The following is an 18670-nucleotide window of genomic DNA, read 5'->3' on the forward strand; positions in this document are numbered from 1 at the left end:
GTTATACTAGAAGGATAATTAAATATTATGTGATCACAGATGGCATGATTAATTCTGTGGGGGAGGAAGGTCAGGCAATTTTGTGAATATATATTGGAAAGCTATTTTTAAAGGCATCAAATCCACATTATTACCAGTTGATTATATTTGATTCTTGGCACAAAAAAACTATTCTGAAAAATGTGGCATAATATGAGAATAAAAACACAAATGATTGCAACATTTACAACATTTCAACATTTACAACATTTCTAAATCAATAGCAAAACCAAATATATAAGAAATAGCAAAATCCTAAAATTCTTTGCAAGCTGCAATTTATATGACTTATCTTCACACATTCAGATTTGTGATCTTATAGTCTTTTCTTGCACAAATTAATTTTAAGATTTTAATTTATTCTTGCCAAACAAGATTTCTTTTTTCATTATGTTGGGGCTACTGATGGGTTAGAGACCCTACAAACTGAAGCTTCATAGTAAAGACAACCATTGAAAGACAAGGTGGGGAAAAAGTTAAACTACATTTTATTACCCTAAGTCCCATTCACATTTCTACCCAGAAGGACTATGATAGTCCAGATTCTCCAGGGAAAACTGGAATAAGAAGCAGGAACAATGTAGATATCTGAAAGTTTTATTATGCAAATGACTTTAGGAGATTAAGAGAGAGTAAGAAGTCTAAAAACACGCCATCTTCAACCTGGAGGCCTGGCGAAGCCCTGACATTAATTCTCAGTCTGAGACCAAAGACTGATTAATTAGGGACACTAATTAAACTTACTACAAAGTACTTAAGATTATGTTGGGTTACGTGGAAAAAGAATACACATGGTATAAACTGTAAATGTAGAAAACTAATAGAATTACAACAGCCTGAAATTATGAGGCACTGTAACACTCTGCAAGAGTTACAACACTGAGTATCTGCTAGCAATGACCTTTCCAGCAGTGACATTACCTATATATACGGCTTTGCTGTCAGTTCTAAACTTTTGTAAATGCTTTAGTTACTTGTGTTTTGAAAATTGACTAACAACAAATCACGAAGTTTACACTGCATTTAAATAAATTTTACCTTGTTATTATTCATTATACAAAATTCATTATTCAGTATAAATAAATAACATATATTCAATACACCAAATGGAAAAAGTAAAGATAGCAGTATTTTAATAACAACCTATAAATAAACATAATTTTGATAAGGGACATACAGATTTATATTGGTTACTGAAAAAGGTTGACACACAATGGACTTACACCATCCTGCCCAGGGCCTGGTTGTGGGTACTTTCATAAAAATATTTATTGAATAGATGTCAGTTATAAACCTCGAGAATTCATTTACTGTGATTGGTGAATATAATGTATTTATTAATTATTTTAAAAGGTGGCTGGTAATTACTTATTTTCTAAAAAATAAAGTAGGGATTGGATGTTGGCACAATTGGTTAAACTACTGCCTGTGACCTGGCGTTACATGACAGATCATAAATACTAATTCCAACTGCTTGCTTCCAATCTGTCCGTCTGCTATTGCACAGCGAAAGGCAGCAGACGATGGTCCAAGCACTTAGCCCCTGACACCCAGGTTGAAGAGCTATGTAGATCTCCAAGCTCTTGGCCTCCAGTTGGATGAGTACTGGCCATTAGGTCCACTCGTGAAGTAATTCAGCAATATAATTCTCCCCATAACTATCATTCTGACTGACAAATAATTAAATAAATCTTAAAGCAAAATACCCACCTACAAAACATACAACACCACTTTAAACTCTTCTTGCCTCCCTCACAATGAGTGAATATTAAGACACTATACTCTTTGTAAAATTAAAACTTACATTTATTTTGTTAAAATATAAAACCAGATGGGAAGAAACAGACACATTTATTTTGAAGAAACTGAACTATTATTTCAAGCCAGGATCTAGAGACAAACCTCAAAACTTAGAAATTTAGATATCTTTTCTTCCAAGTTCTTCAAATACATTTAATCATTTACCAAGCTTCCAAAAAACAAAATCTGGAAGAATTACAAATTTTAAAAACACTCTATAAACTCACAGAAGATTTAAAAATACAAGGTTTCCATGAACTCATAATCTTACCTCCTAGAAATTAGTCATAGTTTTCAGATCTTTGTTCTCTAGTTCCAAAATTATTGCTATTCCCCCAACTTATCAACAGCCTTCTAACTGATTATATAATTATCTCTTCCTTCTCATCCATTTGTTGGATAAATCTGTTGAAATTGTCATTCATGCTGACAATTCTAAAAATAACAATTCTAAACAATGTAAGCACCTGTCCTTTTCATTCAATACACATTTTTTGATCACTTAAGCCATATTTTTAAATATTTTTCTGAGTTTCTCCAATTTTAATTATTTTAATCTTGTAGTATCTCTGTAACAATTATGTGCTAAATATATTAAGTATGCAACTAAATATTAACTTATTTCAGTATTTTTCTTTCCAGTAAACACTCAAATCCTGGATTCTGGAAATAAAGGCCAAGTTTTTCATCAACTCTAGCTGCCTTTGGTACAAAAGCGCTAGTTTTGGTACTAATGAAAGATTATCCTCAAGAATCATTTTATGGCAGCTACGTATATGTGTAAGAGAAATCACATTACAGTAATAATAGCTATTGTTATTATAAGACATTTTCTGATACTTATAAAAACAGCAAAATTTAACATTTGTTGATATACATTTGATCTCTTAGATCCATTATTCATGTTCATAGCGCGAAGCTTACAACAGCATTCTAATATCCAGGATTTATAAAGAGCTTCAGAAACCCAATGACAGCAAAACAATCCTAATTTAAAAGAGGCAAAGAACAGACTCCATACTAGTGCACACAAGAGTCAAGTCTGGTATCACCTCAGCTAAGATTTCTTTGAAGGTACCCCCAACTGAACCATGGGACTCAGAATTCCAACCATGGGAAGATTGGCAGAAGCTATGATCTGAGAGTGGAGTGGATGTGTTTGAAAGCAGTCTCCTCAGTAACTGAAAATGGTGCAGTGGACAGCATACCCAGATGCACATGGATGATTTGGCAATCCATTGGAGCCTGCAGAGGACATCTGGTACCAAAGCAGAAAAAAGAGGGCAGAACAAATTGGTCAACTGCCTCAGTGAAACTTAATAGCAAAACTCTGGCAAATGGAGACTCAGCGGTGGACTGTGCTAGACAATGGACCTTGGAAGGATTTCCTCATGCCTGGATCTGCAAGACTGATAGCATGCCAGAACTATCAAAACCACTTGAATAGAACCCTTAGAACATGCTCCACATGAAGGACCCTGGGATGAGATTGGGTGGTCATTACCCATTCCTGGGTACTGAGAAGATTGGAAGGCTGAATGTGGCTTCTCCCCTTGTCTCCTCCCTCCCCCAGATACAGCAAGAAGATAAGAAAGGTATGGAAACAGTGGTCTCACCTGCTTTCACCTAATCCTCAAGCCCCAAACCAAATCAACTGTGTAAACATCATTAAAAATAAAATTTTAAAAAGACTATTGGAAAACTGGCAAGATTTAATGATAGAACAAACACAGAATGCTAAGAAGAAGAGCAGCAGGAGGACGAGGAGGAATAAATGGGCAAAGGAAATGAATACGCATTTTTCAAAAGACAAATTCAAATGGATAATACATATGAAAAAAATGCTAAGGCTCCCTAGTTATCAGCAAAATACATATGCAAGTCACACTGAGGTTTCACCGCACTCCAGTGAGATTGGCCTATATTCAGAAATTTACTAACACCTCTTGGTATGGATTTAGGCTAGTGCAGCCACTACCGTATGACCCAGCTATTCAACTTCTGGGAATCTATCCAAAAAAAAGAAGAAATCTGCATACAAAAATGTGACCTACAGCCCTATATTTACAGCAGCACAATCCACACAGAAACAAGTCTGATATTCATCAAAAGAGGAATGGATAAAGAAGCCATGGTACATCTGCTCTTCAAAATACTGTTCAGCCATTAAAAGGAATGAAATTCTATCATTTGCAACAAAATGGTTCCAACTACAGACCATTATGCTCAGTGAAATAAGCCCATCCCAAAAGGACAAATATCATATGTGCTACCCAACATAAGCAAGTCTCATGCAAAATATAAAATATAGATAAACATGCATATACATATCTCCTCATGGATGAGGTATAAAATGGACACTAGCATACCAAGCAATGACAACATAGGCTGTAGCATGCATCTCTAGTCCTGAATAAAAGGAGGACTTCCAATGAAACTATTAAATATATTTGACAACAGGATACTAGACTAGCTACCATTGTCTATAGCTACAATGGCATGATACACTAAATAGTAGAATGTTGGACTTTTTATTGTTGAAGAACTATACTATTGTAATAATATAGGGGGAAATCTATAAGGGGCAGGATGGAAGCAGGGGAGGATGCAGCTTAGATAGAGAACAGAAGCACTCTTTTAAAAACATTCCTGATTTGTATCATTTAGTTTAATAGTTGTCAAACTGCAGTCTAGTTCATAGACACCTAGAAGTATTTGAGTTTCATTTAACACAACAAACTATTTTTTTAAATAATACTAAAGCTCAGTTTTTTCATGTTGATATTTTGACTGATGCTGCAAAGGCAATGGTGGTTATAATGCCATACACTTTAGCAAGAATCAAGTCAATGAAACATTCTAATATCAACAAATTCAAAGATAATGCTGAAGCCATGAGTAGACATGTTTTCAATCTTAGGCAATGAAATGGAACAAATGGATGAAGTACTTCTGTTCTATTTTGAAATTATAGAGATAATTTCAAAAATTATAAGGGTAACTATATATTAGGCAAATTACCATTTTTAGGGAACCCATTTTTACTTGAAGAAATACTCAAAAGACAAAACTTTAAAAGAATAATATATTTGGAAAACACTTGCTTGAAAATAACAATGTGTTATTTCGAAGGTTTTTGTTGAAAATTCTGCAACCAAGAACTTCACTGCCTTATTATCAACATGATGTTCTGATGTTACGGATTATATGAATAAATGTAAATTAATTTTTAAGACTTATTCATTTTTAGAGGAAAGCCAGATTAACAGAAAAATGAGAGACAGAGGGCATGATCTTGTATCTACAGGCTCACTCACCAGGTGGGAGCTCCCAGGTGGCCACAACAGCAAGAGCTGAGCAGAAGCCAGGAGCCAGGAGCCAGAAGCCGTCAGCCAGGAACTTCTTCCTTGTCTGCAAAGGGTCTGAAGGACTAGAGCCATCCTAGACTGCTTTCTCAGGCCACAAGCAGGGATCTGGATGGGAACTACAGCACCTGGGAAACAAACTGGCACCCATATGGGACCCTCATGCATGCAAGGCAAGCTTTCAGCCATGAGGCTATCATGTTGGGCCCAGTGTAATTTTTATGAAAATGGCATTTTTAGAATTTTGTGTAACCTATCAATTCAATATTTTACTGATTAATATATGATATTATAAAATAATGCATGAGTAGATAAGTATTTAAGTGCAAGATAAACCAATAAATTTTCATGTAACAGGGCACAATAACTTCATTTTCATGGCAATAAATCATTTAGAAATTACCACTTGTCAAGTTTTGGTGTAATATGAAAGAATAATAATTATGTTTAATGCTTCACTGTAAAAATGGTATCACAGTTATAAGCAAATGTGCAATCTCATAAAATCTTACATAATAGAAATATTCCTTTTTTTCTTTAGTGTACCAACTGAACCTCAAGAGAATAATAATAATGCTTTTCTGAAAAAGTTGTTAACATTCCTTGTCTTTCAATTCTGTATTTTTAAATGATGAAATGGCATTTTATTTGTGTAAACACAAAAAAACATTGTCACAGATGAACATCACTGAAGCAGAATAGAAGCCTATTATCTTCTATTAAATTAAGAGAGAAATCAAAGATACATAAAAAATCAAAATATTAACAAGTTTGCTGCTTTATTCATAAACACACTAATATAAATACTTAAAACCCTACACTTTCTATTCCTAGTGATATATTGATATACAAAGCCTACACAAATGAATTATCTCCAAGGTTATATTTTTAAGAGGACAAAAGCTGTGAGATCAAATATACTGGGGAACTTCATATTCAATGAAAATATTCACTTACAGTCACTCTGAGAACATGATTTACACAAGTCTCTCATAGCTGTTCTCCACCTCTTTTACGAGGGTTTTGTTTGTTTTATTTTATTTTATTTATTTTATTTTTGGTTGTTTCTGCTAAGGGTAATCTGCAATAGAAAGTAGAGAAAGTACTGCAAAGACTAAAAGACACATTTTTAAAATAAAAAATGTCCCTCTGGAATGCATAAATATAAAATAATTAGCTGAAATGTGTATTACAAAAGAGAAATGCTCATGAGCGATGTGTTCTGATTTCTGAATCACCCAGTGATGACAGTGGCAAACAGGCTCACAATGTTTTCAGTCATTGGACTTGTCAATTAGGCAAATAAAAATTGAGTTTAGAATTTGCGAAGCATAAGACAAATTATTTACTTTATGCTTTGTCAATTTACTTTGGTCAATAAACTTTATTAAAAGACTCATTCTGCCCAACTAATTCTGCAAAAGAAATATTCTTTTTATCATTTTATGCCTTCAAACCATTTTATCTCAGTTTTTCTTTTGTCCACAGTGGCAGATGGCTCATTGGTTAGGTGTTATTTTGAAATGGACAGGACAAAATTAAAACATTTGGCTCAAACTTATCTCAGGAAGCCAAGCTTGGTGGTGGGCAGCTGGTCACCAAATTTATCAAAAACCAAACTACAACTGAAGCCAAAATTATCTCTAAAAGCACAAATGTTCAGTTACTAAGGAGAATTCTTCTAATCCACATTACAACTTACATACTAGAATATGTTTTTAAAAGTTTTCACTTAAGCATGTGGAGAAGAACAATAAGGGATTTGTAAACAAAATAATATCTTCAAGGTAACTATGTAAAGGGTAACAAACATTAATTTAGAAAAACTTTAATTCTAAAATTCTTACTCAATAGGAGCAAGAAACAGAACCCTCTATAATTCACATTTCAAAATCTGTGAAATACATCCTCTTCCTAGAATTAAAAGCTTTTTAACATAAATAATGACATACTTGGTAAAAAAAAAAAAGTAAAATGATCAGAAAGAAATTTAAAGAAAGCTAAAAAGGAAATTATATATATAGTAGATATGGAGTATGACAATAAGGAAGTCAGGTTAATTTAAAATAAACTATTTAAATCAGAGGGAATACATAAATAAACCAGTGAAAAAGTGATGTGGTGAAGTGATGATCAGAAGAAACGAAAGGCGGATGCTCGAGCTCAAGACATGCTGGATGTAACTACTGCATCTTTCCTGATGACAGTGTTTAAGACAGAGCACATAAAACTCCAAAACAAAAGCAAATCTAAAAGAGCATATTAAATTCAAAAGCCATGAATTGCCACCAAATATTACTTTCTTCAACTGTGTAAATTCATGTGGGAGCAAAAGAAAATATGAACATATTGAGGAAACCAGGTCTAATTCAGAAGAATCAATGAGAATCCAGTGTGCACAGGGTCAGCTGTATTTTTGTCCTGCTGATTTTTGTAAATAATTTGCAACCCTGACTCAGTCTTTTCATATGCCTAGCAGAATTTCTTTGTTTTTGTTATTACCAAAAAACAACTGAATCTCACATAGTGATACTACGCAATTTTTAAAAAAATCTTAATATTTCCATATTAGGTAATATGAAGACATCCATATATGGAATTAAAAATTTTGTATTTTGAGTCAACTATTAAACCATTTTCCCATGAGAAAGTACCAGCTATAATAGCTAAAAATGTATACAGAAATAAAAACCATTATATGTACTAATACCAGTAGTTTCACACTAGTATTCAGATAATTATATATAGTGTTCCCAGTTTATCTTTGAGGGCTACGTTCCAAACACTCCAGTGATCCTGAAATCCTGAATAGCAGAAAACCATATTTTTACTACACTTTCTTGTATACATACATATCTATTATAAAATGGACTATATTAATAGGAACTAATAACAAAAGGGAGAATCATTGCACACATAAGTTATTTAAAACTATCAATTTTTAATTGCAAGAATTTCCCACTTAATATTTTCATACTGGAGCTATATACAAGTAATTGAAATTATGAACCATAAAATGGTAGAAAGCAGGAACTACACGTTGTTTTATGAATATTTTTAAGATTTCATCATATAATCAGTTCTCAGTCTTTAGGCAAAGATCAAGTGTAAAAGATTTATTAATATTATGATACATATATAAATATCAATATTTCATATAAAACAAATTATAAAATAACTTGGATGGTTATATTTGATTATCAACCTTTGCTCCATGGTGGAACACATACTGAATACATTAAAATAAAATTTGATAGAAATTTCACAATTTTAAAATTTAAGACATTCTACATTTGATTATGTCACTGAATCTTAGAAAATACTAAAAGAAATACTGTTCTTATGAGAATTAACTGACACATCATACATACTAGGCATTTGTAAAAATTTCGGATATAATAAAGTTTTGATATTATACTAACATGATCATAAAACTAGAATTCATTACACTCCACGATTACAAAAATATATATTTACCAACCAAACTTTCATATTTTATAAGTCTTGTCACTTTACCTATTTAATATATTTGGATTCCATCTTATTATGCATGGTATTTGCATTTAAAATTGATACTGTAATACAACTTTACAAAAATTTTATTCAATGCTTCCATACATACAAGTTTGTTGCCTTATTGCTCATAAAATTCTATCAGTTTATATTTGAGCAAAAATATTGTTAAACTCAAATTCTTGAATTTATGTACTTTGCATATTTCTGAAGGTTGTTATTAATCAGAATTTATTAATCAGAATTATTAATCAGAATTAGTAAAACATGGAATCATGTTTTAGTAAGTTTAGGACAAACAAAATACTTTAGTCATTGGGTTCTTCCAACAGAATAAATTACTAGGTAAAAATCCGGATTTTAATATTTTAATTGTAAAAATAAATTGATGAAATTTAAAGAATAGTGAAAAACTTCCATATTTCAAATTAAATATCAAGAAGGGTTACAATATTCCTAGAACTTTTAAGGCTTATTTTTATGAAAATATTGACAATGAAACTAAAATAATTTATAATGTATGAGACATTTGTGATTTTCTAAATTGTCAAGGATAAACGGAGATCCATTTCTGTAAACTTATCAATGTATTCTGTTTGTAAAGCTCTCTGTTAGCTTTACATATCATTAATCAATTATACTTTCAACCATCAATATTCACTTGTTAGAAACAATACTTTATTTGGAGAAACTCTTTAATCAAAATTTAATTTTATTCTGAGCTCTGTTTAACATAGGATCATAGTATTGCAACTAATTTCTTTAAAAACCACTTTATCAACCATAGTTCTAGAATTAAAAGCACAATGAACTTTGCCTTCACTAAAACTATCGACGTTGACAAAACTGACCTATTATGAAAAATCTGGCATTATTTTCACTAACAAGCTTAATTTTATGATATAGATTGCTGCAGGACAAATCCAAATAAATACTTGTTATAATAATTCTGACGTTAAAGTTACAAGAAAGATTTAATGCAATCTTCTTGCAGTTTATATTTAACTTCTTTTTTTTGAAGTCAGATAAGAAAAATAATGAAATAAGGTAAGACATTAAAACTAAAATGAAAACTCTACACAGCTGTTTTATGAGCAGTCCATAGTTGTGTTTATACTATCTTTGAACATCATGTTTTCTTCAGCGTAACAGAATATATTATTCTTAATGTACAAAAATAGGCAGTAAGTACAAACAGAATTTACAAAAAATAAATTTGTATAGGATAAGTCAATATCTATTTTGTAAGCTAGAAAAAAGCACTTTTTCCCTGAGACAAAAATACTAGAAATCGGGCCTTGCATGATAACCTAATGGCTAAATCCTTGCCTTGCACACAGCAGGAACTCATATGGGCGCTGGTTCTCCTGACTGCTCCACTGTCTGCGTGTGGCCTGGGAAAGCAGTGGAGGATGTCCCAAAGCTTTGGGACCCTACACTCACCTGGGAGACCCAGAAGAAACTCTTGACTCCTAGCCTCAGATTGGGTCAGCTCTGGACAATGCGGCCACTTGGAGAGTGAATCAGCAGACTGAAGATCTTTCTCTGTCTCTCCTTCTCTGTGTAGATCTCACTTTCCAATAAAAATAATAAATAAATCTTAAAAAAGAAAAATGATGAACCATCGCAGGAGAAAATAGGAAATTTCACTTGTAATTAAAAAAAAAAAAGCTCAAGATACCAGATTCAGAGAATCTCCAAATTAACTGCTGAATTTTATGATTCTTCAGTTATATTAAGAATGAAAGGGAAAGTGTTTTAAAATGCCACCTGAGGGAAGGCATAGAACACTGTATTTTGGAGGATGTGACAGGTATAAGATATGAGATCCAGAGCAATCTTAGTCTAAACACCTTGCCACAATCCTGAAACGTGTGTATAGAACTCTGAAAGCAAAAGAAAAGTTCTTACTATAGCAAGGATAGATCTGGCTATAAGGATCAGCAAAATTAGGAAATGCTACTTTCTCTTCTGAGAAGCTTTCTCATCTTCTCACTCAGAGGCCCTCCTCACACTCACTTAGTGTCCAGGCTTACCTCTCATTTAGCACTCATCTTGCTACATGGACACTGTCCACATAAATATTTTGTTTTCTTATAATATAATGTCTTGAGGGAAGCATTTAGATTTGTTAGTAGGTATTCAAAAAAATTTTTATGATATTCATTGTCAATGACAAAAATAATCTAATAAATGGAATAAGTGCAGCTTAGATTCCTTGTCTTAGAAGATAAACAACTATAGTGAATATATGATCATATTTGCATAAACTACCACATTAAGTAAATTTGATGTTTACTCATTTGGAGATGGAGCACATTGGCTCTAAGTAAGACGCTCTGAACATTGTCATCCTACAGAGCCACGCATCTAAAAAGCCATCATGTATCATGTCACCTTCACTACAGCTTTGACAAGCAAAAAAGCCACATTGCTGATTTCAAGATAACATTCAAAAAAAGCTACATTGAATAAAATAGAAAGTGCTGTCCATGCAATCCCTCTCCCAATGCTCTCTGAACATGGCACAGAGAAATGTGTTCTGCTTGCAGGTAGGGAAAAAAAAAGAAAAACAGTTATATCCAGTTTTTAATCTTCAGTGACAATACTAGGCCCAAAGTGATAAAATTTGGAATTGGAAAAAACAGTATGCCCCCTACATCTAGATCCATGCCTGTAAAACGAGTCATCTGGGTAGCTACCCTAAAGTGTCGCAGTGGACAGATATTGTCGGTAAGGCCAACATCTATGCACCTAACCTCTAGACCTTTCCCACTTATCAGGTAGACATCTACATCTTGGTGACAAAGACTTTCTCAAACAAACAAAAACTGAGAGAATTTATAAACTCCATTTTTCTGAGGAGAAATGCTTAGAGTGTTGTGATGGCTCAGTAGTGTCCTGCAATGCCAGCCTCTCTATGAGTGCCAGTTCATGTCACAGCTGCTCCATTTAGGATCCATCTCCACGCGCATGGCCTGGAAAAGCAGCAACGGATATTTCAAGTCCTTATGACCTTTTACCCACGTGAGTGAACCAAAGCAGCTCCTGGCTGCGGAACAGCTCAGCTCTGGCCATTTGGCCATTTGACGAGCAAACTAGTTGATGAAAGATCCTTTGTCTCTCTCTCTCCTTCTCTCTGTAAATCTGTCTTTCAAAGTTAAAAAAGAAAAGAAGAAGAAATGATTAAAGAAGGTTTTCACACTGAGATAAAAGATGCTGATGATGAATAAAATAACAGTAGATGGAAAACTCACTGAAAAGAGTAACTACAAAATTCAGGACACTTTAATGTTGTAAATATGGTGCATATATCATTCATATACTTTGCATGAAGAATAAAACCAAACAACAAAAAAGTAGCTATATTAAAATATAAATAATCAATACAGAATGAAGTAATATGTGATATAAAAACTTGAAATGAGAGAAGGAATAGAGTGTTCGTGTATATTTTCTTAAGATCTTTAATTTTTCCTTTTTCGTTTTATTCCTTTCCTTGCCTTTAATAAATGATATCATTTCAAAAAGCTTTCTATAAACAAAACATGTTTTTATATGTTTCTTGGCAACCACAAAGCAAAACCCTATAACAGATTTACTATAAATGGTAAGCAAGCAGTCACTCTTTGAAATTATATGTTATGCTACAAATACACAGAACAAAATACAAAAATCCTATCATCATCTCAATAGCTGCACTGGAACTATGTGATGAAGTCCAACACGCACTCACAATGAAGGACAGCGTAACAAGTTGAAAACTAACATTATACTGACTGGGCAAAAACTGATCAAGATCCCTATAACATCTAGAATAACATGGTTGTCCACTTTCACCAATGTCATTCAACATAAAACTGAAAGTCCTAGCTTTACAGTATCAAGTAGCAGGAAGAAAGAAAGGGTTTCCAAGCTGGGAAATAGCAAATCAAATTCTCACTGTTGATGATATGATGTCATAATTGGAAAGAAAACTACAAATGGCCAGAGAAAATGTAGCATGGATTCACAATGGAATATTATCAACATGATAAAGGATGGAATATTGTACTTGGCAAAACGATGGATAAAACTGCACAGCATTATGTAAAGTGAAATAAGTCAAGCACGGAAAGACAAGTACTGTCTGTTCTTTATGATGGAGTCTGGAATAGTGATCTTCTAGAAGTTAAAAGCACAAGGCCTGTTACAAGAGGCAGAAGAACAAAAAGGACAGATGTGGAGATTTGATCAGATAGTACTGAATTTTAATTTGATAGAAGAAAAAAATTTCTGGGTTTCCATTGCACTGTAGGTGACTACAGACAATCAGTGTATTATGTATTTCTCTTTTTCTCTCCCTCTAAAAATTAGAATAGATAATTTTGAAAGTTTTCATCCAAAAGCAAAATTAATTATTTCAGGAGATAAAGTATATATTATCTTGATTGTATACTACATAATGTATACATAAATTGAAACATCACATGAAATCGCAGAATAGACCCACAGAAAACAAGCCTGACCATGTTCAACTTAGCAACAGGCTCTAAAGTCCTGGTTTTTGGACTTTCATTTTGCAGCTTGGCCCATATGGATGTAGTCAGAGCCACCAAGTGCCTGGTCATCACAGCATTCCAGAAGACACAGACATTTTAATCAGCATAAACTGAAATATTAATAATGCAACAGCGAGCAGACAATTATACCTGTCTGTTATGTTTATGCCCCTCTACTGACTTCCCAAAAATAAAGAAGCAAAAATAAGTCATTCTACTACTTTACCTGATCCAATTCATGGCCTACAGATTTTATATGCATTTCTGTTATTCTACAAAGTTTTGAGTAGCATGTAATTCAGTAGTGAATAGAATAGAATTTCGGGGTTAAGATGAGCAAACTGAGTCCTAGAAATTATTCACAAACTTCCATGACTGATTTGCAGAAGCACTTAGAATATGATGCAGGTAATAGCATTTTGAAAATCCTATCAGAAAACTCCCTTGATAATGTTATAAAATTTGATAACCTAAAACATAAATATGGGATAGTTTTTGCCTGGATAATACACTGCAGATACATACTGCTGAATCAGTCATAGGATAATTATGATTATATAGACATATATGTGTCATATATATGTATGCCTATAGATACATATAGATTGTGTTTGAACAGGTACACACACACAGGTACATACTGATGTATAGTTAAGTCAAACACCTATCTATTATATACCATCATCCTTCTTTAAAACACACATACAAAAGGAATAAAGTTTCATTTCAGATGAAACAAAGTAGTGAATATTGTTGAAAACAAACATATGACTCTGATAACTTTTTTTTTTGAAGATTTATTTTTATTATTTTTTCATTGGAAAGGCAGATATACAGAGAGGAGAGAGAGGAAGATCTTCCGTCCGATGATTCACTCCCCAAGTGAGCGCAACGGCCGATGCTATGCCGATCCAAAGCCAATATCCAGCAAATTCTTCCAGGTCTCCCACACGGGTGCAGGGTCCCAAAGCTTTGGGCTGTCCTCAACTGCTTTCCCAGGCCACAAGCAGGGAGCTGGAAGGGAAGCGGGGCTGCTGGGATTAGAACTGGCGCCCATATGGGATCCCGGGCGTGCAAAGTGAGAACCTTAACCACTGCGCCAGCAGCACACGGGGCCCTACTTTTTTTTTAATTTAGCTTTTTTAAATTGTTTCCTTCATATATCTGATGTAAAGGGGGATTTTAAGGTAGAAGCCCCACCCAGTCTCCCACCCACCCCAGGTCCTGGATGTGGGGTTTGCTCCGAGGGTCTTGCTCAAGTGGTCTTGATAGTTCAGCAGTTCTGAATTGCTGCCACTTTTGCCACTCCAAGCATGATGAGATCGTTGAAGAATCCACTGATTGACATAGTCCACCTTAGGGTCTCCATTTGCCCAGTTTTTCACTGCCAACATATAGCTGAGGTGGTTGATTGACTAGTTCTGTCCTCTGTCTTTTCATGGTTAGGGTTCTGAGTCCGGCAGTTCGATTCCAAAGATACTCTGTCTGAGGTATTCCCAGACTAGATTCTTTTATGTACTAGGAAGCACAGGGCCCGGCACAGTCCATTGCCCCAATCAGCTGGTGGTTGCAATTGCTGGGTTGATTCTGTTTCCAGCCCTGTCTTCCACTGGAACCAAAGGGTGCTGCAATCCCACCTGGTTCTGCCCAGCGCATACTCTGATAACTTTGATACCACCTCCTTCTTAAAGAAACAAAGTATGATTAGCTTAGCAATTAAAAGGTTTCAGTGTTGTTTACTAAGTCAAATGGCTTTTTTTAAATCATTTTTTTCTATTCAGTATATAGATTAAAAGTATCAAGGAAAAATTAACAACACAAATCTCCAATACCCCCATCTGCTGGCAGGTTGACAGCTTTGTTATGCTTTAGATTCCCCAGGAGAGTCTCCAGCACCAAGATATTGACTTGCACCACTGCACATTTCTAACTAATTATTACCAATGCAGTCACTCAAGTTAATCAGTTCATTCTCATAGAGTTGCTTTCAGTTTAAATTCATTATGCTGATAAGTTACAACATCAGAACTGCATGACAACTGCTTTAATTTAAAATGTTTTAATGAACGTTAGAAAGCTATTGTATGCTTAAGCATGCCAAAATACTATGGGGGTTCTGTCCATTAAAAACTAGAGTGTTCCCCAGCTGTAGGCAACTGCCTAGGTTGCCTTGTACCAACCAAGTGCTGCACTGCTGGGAGAAGAGTAGCCAATAAATAGGCACACAGGGCCTGATTAATGCCAAATTTAAATTAATTAAACAAGTATGCTAGCATAATTGCCTATTCTATATTTATATAAGTATTATATAAATATATGTGTATGTATGTATATATCCCCATATATGTATATATGTATATACGTATATGTGTGTATATGTATGTGTGTGTGTGTGTGTGTGTGTGTGTGTGTGTGTTCCCCAAATAGGGAAGGAGGGGAACACCAAGCCAGGACATACCACCCTAGCTCCCAGGCAGGGGGACTAGAGATTCCCAGGGAAGTGGGACTGGACTAAATAGCATCACCCATCACCCACTGGTGCAAGCAAAAGCTGGGCTTGGAGCCATGTCTGGTTGGGCTATAGTATCTGCCCACAAGTATTGGAGCATAGCATGGACCACATCAAGCTAAGCCACAGCATCCACCAGAATGCTAAAGACCTGGATCAGGAACAGGTGCTGAGGGGACTTGTAAAGTTGCTTCTTTGGGACTGCAGCACTCACTGATTTGCACAGAAATGGGTATGATGACAAGCTAAGCCAGGCTAGACCATCAAAGTGAACTGATACTCACTGGAGACAGGACTGAGAGGGTCAGGCTTGACCAGGCTAGAGCACCCTCAGCACATGCAAAGGCCAGGACTGAGGGGAGAGGGGAGACCCTGCAAAGCAGGGTCACTGCACCCGCTGGCACACATAAGATCCAGGGCTGAGTGGGACTGGTAGGGGAATTCAGGAACTTTTCTACTAAATAAGGCACAGCTCCTGCATAGAGCACAACAGCTTGACCTGGGAGTGGATTAGGACAGGCAAGGTTGCAGCACTTGTCAGCATTGGCTTGGACCAGGTCTGGGGTCAGGCCAGGCTGTGGCAAGTCACAGCACCTGCTAGTAGGCAGTACACGCTATGCAGTATGCCTGCCTGGGCTAGGATGCAACATCCTCTGGTGAAAGCTCAGTCTATGGGTAGGCCATGCCAAGCTGGGCTCAAGTACCTGCCAGCATACCTAAGGTCTGGGACTGAAAGTGGGTCTAACAGAGAACTGTGGACTCAAACCTGCTGGGTAGTAGCTCCCACTGGTGAGCATGACAGCCGCGGCTGAGTGGGCCAGGCTCAGCTAGGCAACAGCATCTGCTGACATACATGTAGGCCAGGTTGGGGGGGTGTCAACAGGAACTAACTGAAGCACCCATGGATGTGCACAGGGGCCAGATGGAATGAACAGATCAGGCTAGACTGCAGCACATGCCAGTACACACAAAAACTAGAGATAATGGAGGTTACTGAAGGTCGCTCCAACTAGGCTGTGGCAAATGCTGGTGTGCATGAGGACCAGGTTTGTGAGGGACTGGGCTAGGCTATGCTACAGTACCCATCAATTCACATGAGAGATGGATCTGAGGCTGGAACTGACCAGGCAAATTCGTCCACTGGTTGATGCAGATGACAGAAGCACCTGATCCTGCACTGGCTGGTACACACAAGAGTCAAGTCTGAGGTCATCCTAGGTGAGATTTCTTGAGGGGATCCCCAACTAGATGGCTGGATTCTAGCCTCAGGAAAAAATCACAACATATGTGTTACGACCTTGGGGTACATATTTCAGGCATAGACCTCCTCAACTGTTAATGTCTGTGCAGTGGACAGCATACCCAGATGCACACAGGAGATACATAATCCAGCAGAGAACGTCAAATGCCTCTTGAGAGGATGGAAAGGAGAACAGGTTCGAATACTCTACTGAGCAGTTTTGAAACATGTTCTTTTAAGCCTTGGGATACACCAAGGTGGACATGCTTATTCAATAGGCCCTGGAAAGATTCTATCAACACTGGTGCAGCGAAGTCAATGACATCTTAGAACTACCAAGCCACTCAAGTAACATCCTAGAAACCCTCTTATTGCACAGGAATCTCTAAGGAGTCATCACAGGATCGTCCCTATCCCTGGGTGCCAATGCAGTCTGACAGCAAAAAGGGGCTCTCTCTCTTTCACCTCCTATGGAAATCAGGAAAAAATAATTGGAACATTGGTCACATGCACCTTCCTCCACACCTTGACCCTACCTACCCTAATTGGAGACCCACAAGGATAGGTATACATCTCTCTCAATTACATAAACAATATTAAAAAAATAAAATTAAGTTGAATTTTGAAAAATTGGGATTTAAAATTAAAACAATAACAATAAAAGCAAGAGCAACAACAACAACAACAACAAAACCCTAGCATCTTCTTGATGTTGGGATTCACCACTTTTTAACTTATTTCTGAAAAGGAGATTGCTTTTTAATATTTCTTTTGAGAACTGTGTCAGTAGAAATGACCCTGAAAGAAAACTGATGGGGATAACTGTTGCATTCATTGACTTTTTTTCCTAATACATGGATATATTATGTGAACAGTATTGAGAGGAGGTGAGTAAATGAAGAGAGTCTATCTGAAATGATGTTAGTGTATTTTTCTCTGATGAATATCTCCAGGAACATTGCTCTATGTTTGGGATGCAGAAATTGCAGCTGCACTAATAATTTACTCTTCCTATCAGTATAATGCTGTAATTCTCATAGCTTCTCTATGAGTTATATTATTTATTATTAATTGTGTGCTTAAGTGTTATTTCCAAGCTTACATAAATGACTTGGAACTTACTCAAGGTCTCAAAGGTAGTGTATTGCCAGGTCTGGATTAAAAGAAGATATTCTTCTTTTGTTTTTACTGAGCTCATGATCTTAGTCACAAAATAATGCTACTACAAATTAATGAGAGAGACAGAGACCGTCACAAACACTGAAAAAGGTTCATTAGCTGACTCAGAAACTATCTTGATCTGATCTATAGACATGTGCTTGGGCTTCTCAGGGGTATGCAACCTTTAGCTCACAGGTGAGATGAGAACTACGAAATCATTTGGCCTGGCCCTACCAAAGCAGCTATAGGTGCGACTAAACATTATACCACTCCATATAAGACTAGTTTTTAACTTGATAACTTTGTATGGCCCATTAATGACGTCATAAGTAACCAAAAAAGTTTCTCCATTCCTTCTTCAGATAGTGAATATAAGATTAGTTAATCCTATTGTATTTGATATAAGAATGCTTATTATAATTATTTACTTAAAAGCATGACTCATGCTCTACCATCATTTCAAAAGTTTCTATATGGTCTATAATTATTTCAATAGATTCCA

General features: G+C 35.5%; 1 protein-coding gene across 2 annotated transcripts in view; it reads right to left on the reverse strand.

Annotated features, from left to right (window-relative positions):
* NEGR1 (neuronal growth regulator 1) overlaps positions 1-18670 on the reverse strand; it is an 808008-nt gene that overhangs the window by 740551 nt on the left and 48787 nt on the right. The window lies entirely within an intron of this gene.

This window comes from Ochotona curzoniae, unplaced genomic scaffold, assembly GCF_017591425.1.
Source record: "Ochotona curzoniae isolate NIBS_2020 unplaced genomic scaffold, NIBS_Ocur_1.0 contig_4612, whole genome shotgun sequence".
NCBI classification, from domain to species: domain Eukaryota; kingdom Metazoa; phylum Chordata; class Mammalia; order Lagomorpha; family Ochotonidae; genus Ochotona; species Ochotona curzoniae.